Source organism: Ylistrum balloti, unplaced genomic scaffold, assembly GCF_031769215.1.
Source record: "Ylistrum balloti isolate Yb309-2 unplaced genomic scaffold, AGI_CSIRO_Ybal_v1 Utg371074, whole genome shotgun sequence".
In the NCBI taxonomy this organism is placed as follows: domain Eukaryota; kingdom Metazoa; phylum Mollusca; class Bivalvia; order Pectinida; family Pectinidae; genus Ylistrum; species Ylistrum balloti.
The window spans coordinates 76,048-83,471 of NW_026782593.1; positions in this window are offsets into that span (position 1 = coordinate 76,048).

Below are 7,424 nucleotides of genomic sequence, written 5' to 3' on the forward strand. Positions count from 1 at the left end.
AACGTATTGAAAACAGTTCCTGCATATTCGTTTTGCAGAAAGACCATAATTACGTTGATATGGTGGTTTTATCCGAAAATGTGTAATTACAATCAATTCAATTGATTTCGAATCTTAATGAAATTGACAACCAGCATTTAATTACCCCCTTGCCTTCATGTCTTGTGTTAAGATTGATACCACTGTATCAAAGATGGTCATCTGTTTCTGAAAACATATAAATGAACATTTAGATCTCAAATTAAACATATTTCACGTCACAATTTAAAAAAAAATGAATTACTGATACAAATATAAAATACAGGGAGGTCGTTCCACTCTGACGGATGGACACTAATAAAACAGACAATGTTTTACTAACAATATGTATAGGTTTTAGTAATATGTACATTAAGTATATGACCAGTTTATGTTTCGTGAAAGCCTAGCACCATATTCGATACGTTCAAGATCAAGAAGACAGTGTATTCCGAAAGAATAAGAGTCTTCGTTTGACGACACCCGTCATGTAAATATTTGTAAATCCAAGAAAGTAGTGTCGCATTCTCAAATGAGAACAAGGTACACAATTGTACCACCAGGCGTACTTACGAACATCAAGCACGGTCAGCTTCATATCACACACACAAAAAAGATATGAACTTGACAACCATAAAAAGATTTCTATAATTTTCAACAACCTGTCTCTCGAAACCCTCTTTTGTTTGTATGTTGCACGAAAATCGTTATATTGAAGCAGACCCTTGAATATCGAATTAAAAAAGATCATTTAACCGGGTCCGTTTGAAGTTAATGGGCAAGATGGAATGCGTTTTTACGCCAACAATTCTGCAATTTCATTTAATCGAGAATTTCGTAATTGAATAGGGAGACAGAATGTCCAAAACCATTTCCCGGTGGTATAACATCAGAAAAGAAAACTGCTGTATAAATTGCTGAATACCTGGAATCCCGGAGTTTTACTAATGTAAATAAGCATTGGTCAGATACACCGTACAAGACCTATAGGTTGACTTGCTAAATGTTTCCAATTACAGTTATCCTTCAGACAAATTTGCCTAAATTGACAGAAAGGTGTTTACAGAGAGTCTTAAAAGACTGACAAAGACTTGGCAATGGGTCTCATATAATCCCCTCTATCACGAATATCTCACTCTCAAAACAAACCACATTTCTAACAGATGAATGGTAAATTAACACTTGAATAATTTAGTTTTGTGTTTGCACGTTTATATGTGCAATGTTTCTAAATCTTTATATAAATACCACGTATGTTACTTGTGATGTTATTTGTTGACGAAAAAATGAATACGCAATGAAATTTCGAGACAAGTGCTTCCACGCTATAATATACTATTGGATCGTGTATTACACATATGCTTCGACATTCCCATCTTCACATTGATAAAAAATGAGGTGAAATTAATTATTCTGAACAATATTCATAATAAAACTCAAAATCCAAATTAATATATGTGGAAAGGAATTCTTTACTCAACATCATTAAAAATAATACATTATTTATAGCAAATATAAGTACCTCCACTGACTTGAACGATTGCTCAACTCCTTCAAACTTTGTCATCATGGATTTTGATTTCGCCTGGCAATATAAACCACATTTCTTAAACGTGAAAAGCGTGAAAAACATTTCGAAGATACATGCTACAGCGTCTACTGTATGTTATTATGCTAGTATATTATTATGTTATTTTACTATAATATCACCATTTTATCATACTGTTATGCTATCACTGTTATATCATTATGTCAAATTATATTATCATGTCATAATTCTATCATATAATCCCACTATAATACTGTCATATTATTATACTGTTTGGCTATTATGTTACAATATCATTATGCTATTATTTTTCACGCTATTATTTTAATTATCTTTTATACTATTATATTATCATACTTTTATACTATCATACTGTTACTGTCAAGATACTTTTTTCATACTATTGTACTATCATATCGTTATCCGGTCATACTATTATGCTTTATTCTCTTATATTATCATACTAGTGTACTATCATACTTTTGTAATATTTTATAATATCAAGAGAAGACGACTCCTCCTTCAGTTTCAAACAAAATATCTGCATTTTACTCAAAAATAACGAAACCAAGGCAATTCATTCCTTACGATACTGAAAAATATATTTATATTTGGGACCTTTTAATCTCGTCTTTCATATCGCGCAATATATTTCCTGTAATGTTCGGAATGTTTCGCTTCATCTGAACCTAACAATGGTACTTTATCAATTCCTTCTGACAGCAACTGACCTCTACTTCTCGATTGAATCTGCAAAAAAGCGCACTCCGAAACAATGTCATTTATCATATCGAACTGACCCCGTCAATATGACACGAGGACACAAAACTCTATAGATATGAATTGAATTGCATGAGCGAAAAAAATGAACACTAAATTTGACATATGTAGCAAATAATGAATATATCAGGAAATAGGAACTAAGCATAGCCAATCCTCGATACTCCAAGGGTACGATCACTTTCGTTCTCTGTACCCTTGGAACCATCTTCGATACTCCAGTGGTTACGATTACTTGCACACTCTGTACTCCTGTAACCATCCTCGACACTCCAGGGGTTACGATCACTTTCGTTCTCTGTACCCCAGGAACCATCCTCGATACTTCATGGGTACACAGAGGGCTGTCAGAACTGACACAGACAAAATGGTTTTGATAACAGGAGAATCCATTTAGATCCTGGAAAGTAAAGAAACGTAAGGAGTTCCGGTAATTTTTCTCTGTTAAGTCCTATCCAGACATGCGTCAAAGTCAACCAAAAAAAAAGCTTTGAAGTATTTGCGGTTCAGTAGTACTGCAACTAGTCTATTGTCAGTGTTCTGTACACAGGTATTTTTCATGAAAAAAGAGTTAGATAGAACATACTCAGATCAACATAAGGTAATGTCATTAAAAATGGCAAGGGCTGTTGTTATACGTTAACCAATGGCCATCATAACGGTGTTTTTTTCAGTTCTGTGGATTCGGATAACTTTCTTCTTAAAATTACCATGTTGTTTGTTCGGTGGTGTGGATGATTGTGATCAACCTGAGCTACTTTCACGCTGGAAGTCACCCACATTTATACTATACTATACCACCTTTGAAGGATTGTTGTTCTTCCAGAAACATTTCTAGACGAGAATCACAGGGACCTGTTCTTTATCAGATCTGGAAGCTGTTTCAAACGAGCTTCTAATTCCACAATGCCACTGGAAGTCTTAATCGGTAACTGCGCACTCTGTGTGCAAGTACTTCATAGCGTTCTGTAGGAGAATCACCTTCGTTCTCTATCCATGATTTCCTCCTTGAATTATCACGCATCATAGGATCTCTTTCTCTGCCAACTGTGACCCTGTAGATGTGTTCTTGTATTATTACCATTTTAATTACTTTATTCAACGTTTTGGGTCTCTTGTTAAAGACGTCAAATGCTACTTTTGGGCTTTTGTAGCTAAGTGATCCTGTAGGTATGTCTGATCAGTAAACATAGATATGAAAATAATGTAGGTGTTCACATTGAATCGCTGTTTCAATTAACCAACGACTTGTGCGTTACATACACCATATATGCAAAACGAAAGTACCCGTGGCAATATAATCCTATTGAAATTTCTTTTGATTGAAATTCCGATGAGATTAGAATTGTATGACTATGAAAAATGTTAACATTTAATCTAAAAATGTGACAACGATTCATCAACCCTGGATACTTGTAATAGACTCCTGTACACATGCACGTTTGAGCTGCAGAACGTCGCCGTCAAAATTCACAAAATCATGTGACCATTGGGTTACCAGGATCTCTCCAGGACGTAAAAAGTCGACCGTGATTTATCCGACTTCTGTCACCACTTGTTGAGCGAGGATGGCAAGGGTTACTACGATAATTCGCCAGGCTTAGGCTTCAGGTCACATGTTTATTGATTGTGAAACTCAAGCGAACAAGGGATATAAAAACATGCGTCTAAAAGACGAAATGGAATGATCACAAAGTCCGGAAATACAAGGATTTTTTACTGAGTTTACTACTGTTATTTCAATACAGAGTATTACAATACCACTACCTGTTTCCCACTCGGAACTCCTCGGGTGTGCTTCACAACATGTGGCGTTAGTCATATTCGAGGAGTTCCGAGTAACCTGTTACCTGATCAAGATTAGATCTGTAGTGGTGAATATATTCACATGTACCTATTGTGTTAAGCTCGGTGTATATGTATGTACATACAGCTACTCTAAGGTATAGTATAGTAAGGTGATAAAACCATTGAAATCTGAATATATTTTTAAAAGAATTTTTAGGATACAATCCGAAATAGGTGCTGACTGATGCATTCGGAAGACATTGTATGTATATATGTTTACATTTTTAAAAAATGTCATGCTGACATTAAGTAATCATACAATAAACAAATACATTATTTACACGGGTTCACAATAACCTGGATTGGATATCAGTGATACAAACAGAAGTTTTCAGTTGCTTGGCCTGAACATGAAATGAGAAGGTACCACTACGAAAACCGTGTAGATTAATAGTAATGTAATACTGGATACCTCCCGGATCGTGGAAACGTTACAGATTTTCCAAAAGTCCTGAGTAGAAATTAACAAGCAAAAATGTATTTCATTTTCAAAACCTTTCGATTTTATGTACAGAATATATATCCTTTATCAATATTACTCTTCCAGTAATTCATCAAGCTTAAACATGTGTTGTTATGAGTAATATAGCATATGTAGTTTAAATTTTTAATTTCATAACTTATTAACGTTTTTCGTGACTTGAAGGATAAGTAAAGACAAGATATTATTGGCATTTATTGTAATAGTTAAACAACGTACCTGTCAAATCGTCTGATCCAATGGAATGAGTGTTTCGCTGCTATGACTAGGTAAAAAGTTAACTTCACAAACGTCGGGATACCCAATCCGCCATTTTTAAATACCTTTATCTACATGATTGCACTTTGACTTGTTAATCATACTGTTCGTTAACATGAGTTATGTCCCTTTAACAGTGTTTACTTTACAGGTTCTCTTTAGTTTTTTGTAAATCATTCATAAGTAGATATGCTGATACGGAAATTGACATGTACTATATGGATCATCAGATATAAAATTATTTGAGAAATTGGTTTTTTACGGTTATATACGTTTTTTGAGATTTTTTGTTACCCCAGATTTGTGTAGATATTTTATAGCAAGAATAAAGTATCATCAACTCCCCATGTATTAATCTCAAAGATGAGTTACTAAAACAGTAAAAACGACACCTGTTTGATAAATTATAAAAGTGGAAATCCCAAGTGCAAGAAAACGGATTGACTATACTTTGTATTTCAACAGGTATTTTCTGATAGATGTGTCAGCAATGTGCATGTAAGCATGATAAATACTTGCCGTAATATACCTCTCGACCAGAGCTAGAACTTCTTTTTAGCTCGATCGGTTGAGCGGTAGACTAGTAAGGCAGGGTTCCTGGGTACGATTCCTAGCGGAGGCATTGATATAAGTAATGTTTTATGGTCTCCGTATTGGGATTCGGACTTAGTATTGTCCTTGTGCAGCTTTGGATGAAATTATTTTATACATATTTTGTCAGTTCTGATCTACTGAAAAACGTGTTCTAAATGCAATTACAAGCTTTATTGAATATTTAATTTTCAAATGTCAGGGAAGATAACTCAAGAAAATTATTTTTTTGTTTGAAGTTGTTTCTTCTAGTATTCAGTTATTTCCCTTGTAATGATTATGGCTGCACTCGCATTTGTAAAATAATGATGTAGGCAGTGAGCATACTGTCATTTAAATGTCTAGATATGTCCACTTTATTTGTGGGGTTTCATTCGCCGTGTAAATCAAATAAAGAAATACATATACATGGGATCACAACAGACACTGGTAATTGTTTTAAACATATTTTTTTTAATTAGACACAATTTAGAGTATGCTTATGGTAGTCAGTTTTTTACCAAAATGGTAAAATATCTGTACATTTTTTTCAAAACATTTTGTCTTCCATAATAATATTATTATTGCTAAAATCATGATGGTGTTTCCAAAACTAGTTACTTGTATCAGATTGAAGAGTTTCAATTGTAACACTTACTAGCAGTTGAAAATAACACATAATTTAGATTTAATCTGATTTTGCATAATTCTCCATACTAAATTTGAAGAGGTAAAATGTAAGTTAAGACTTTGCTGGCTCTGATGGCACAGAATGACTTGGATGTTTCAGTGTCATCACATTTTGTCCATATTAAAAATTCCTGTATTGTAATTGAAGTTAGCAATGCAATATTCATACCATAAGCTGTATCATATCAGTAATGCAAATCTATTGACAGAATATATTTAGGAATATTGATATCAAAATCATTAAATTTATCATTAGTCAGTTCCTATATGGATAGCAATTCAGACAATTCAAATATTTCATGTATACACTATACAAAACAAAAGTCTGTAGAAACACGTGATGATTGATAGTATAACTATTCTTATAATGCTATATTTATCTAATTACTTTCCTAATTAGAGAGGTTTCCATGTTATAGGTGTTGGTGGTTCTTGACATTCAATATATAATGCAAAAGGCTAGTAGAATCAAACCTCAAACCATGCAAGAAAGAGAACTATATATATTACAGATTATTTTCATTACACATGATACTTCAAATATATGTTATTTATTTTATTTTCTTCAAAACAGTTTCAAAATTTGTTCAGGATGTGTACATGTACATTAATGAGACATTGGGGTCTAATGAATGGCTTTCGACCATCTGAGAATGCGATTTAAAATCACAGCTCACTTATTCATATGGCTCCCCCTAATTTAACACAACTTCCATGTTTTTCCTGAGATTGTCTTGGATACAAGTGAAAAAGCAGGATTTGAAGGATTTGACTTAAGCTGAATGGTGTATTGCAAAGCCAATTTATTTCGACAGCTATATGGTGATGGTTCGTTAGCCTCTACATAAAGGCTTGCTGTAGGTGTGGTCTTAAACCTCCGAGAGCGAGTCTCAGACCCTGGTGATGAACAGTGTCTAGTAATTGGAGATATGAAGGTCTAGCAGATCCATACGCAATGGAACAGTGGCCTAATTTTGGTTTAATAGTTTCCCAACCAGTGTGCAACACAACCTTAAGAATATTCAGTGCCTTAAGGCATCATCAGGTAGAAAACTGCAGTAGATTTAACAGCGAAAAATATCAAAAGAAAAAATATATCTGTCCAGGTATGTGGAATAAACTGTGCGTCCACCGTGCGCGTGATATCATCAATAAAAATTGTCCGAAAAAATTGCCTGGTATTTTCCACTCGCCAAAGGCGCAGGAAGTATTTCGCAAATAAAACTTTTC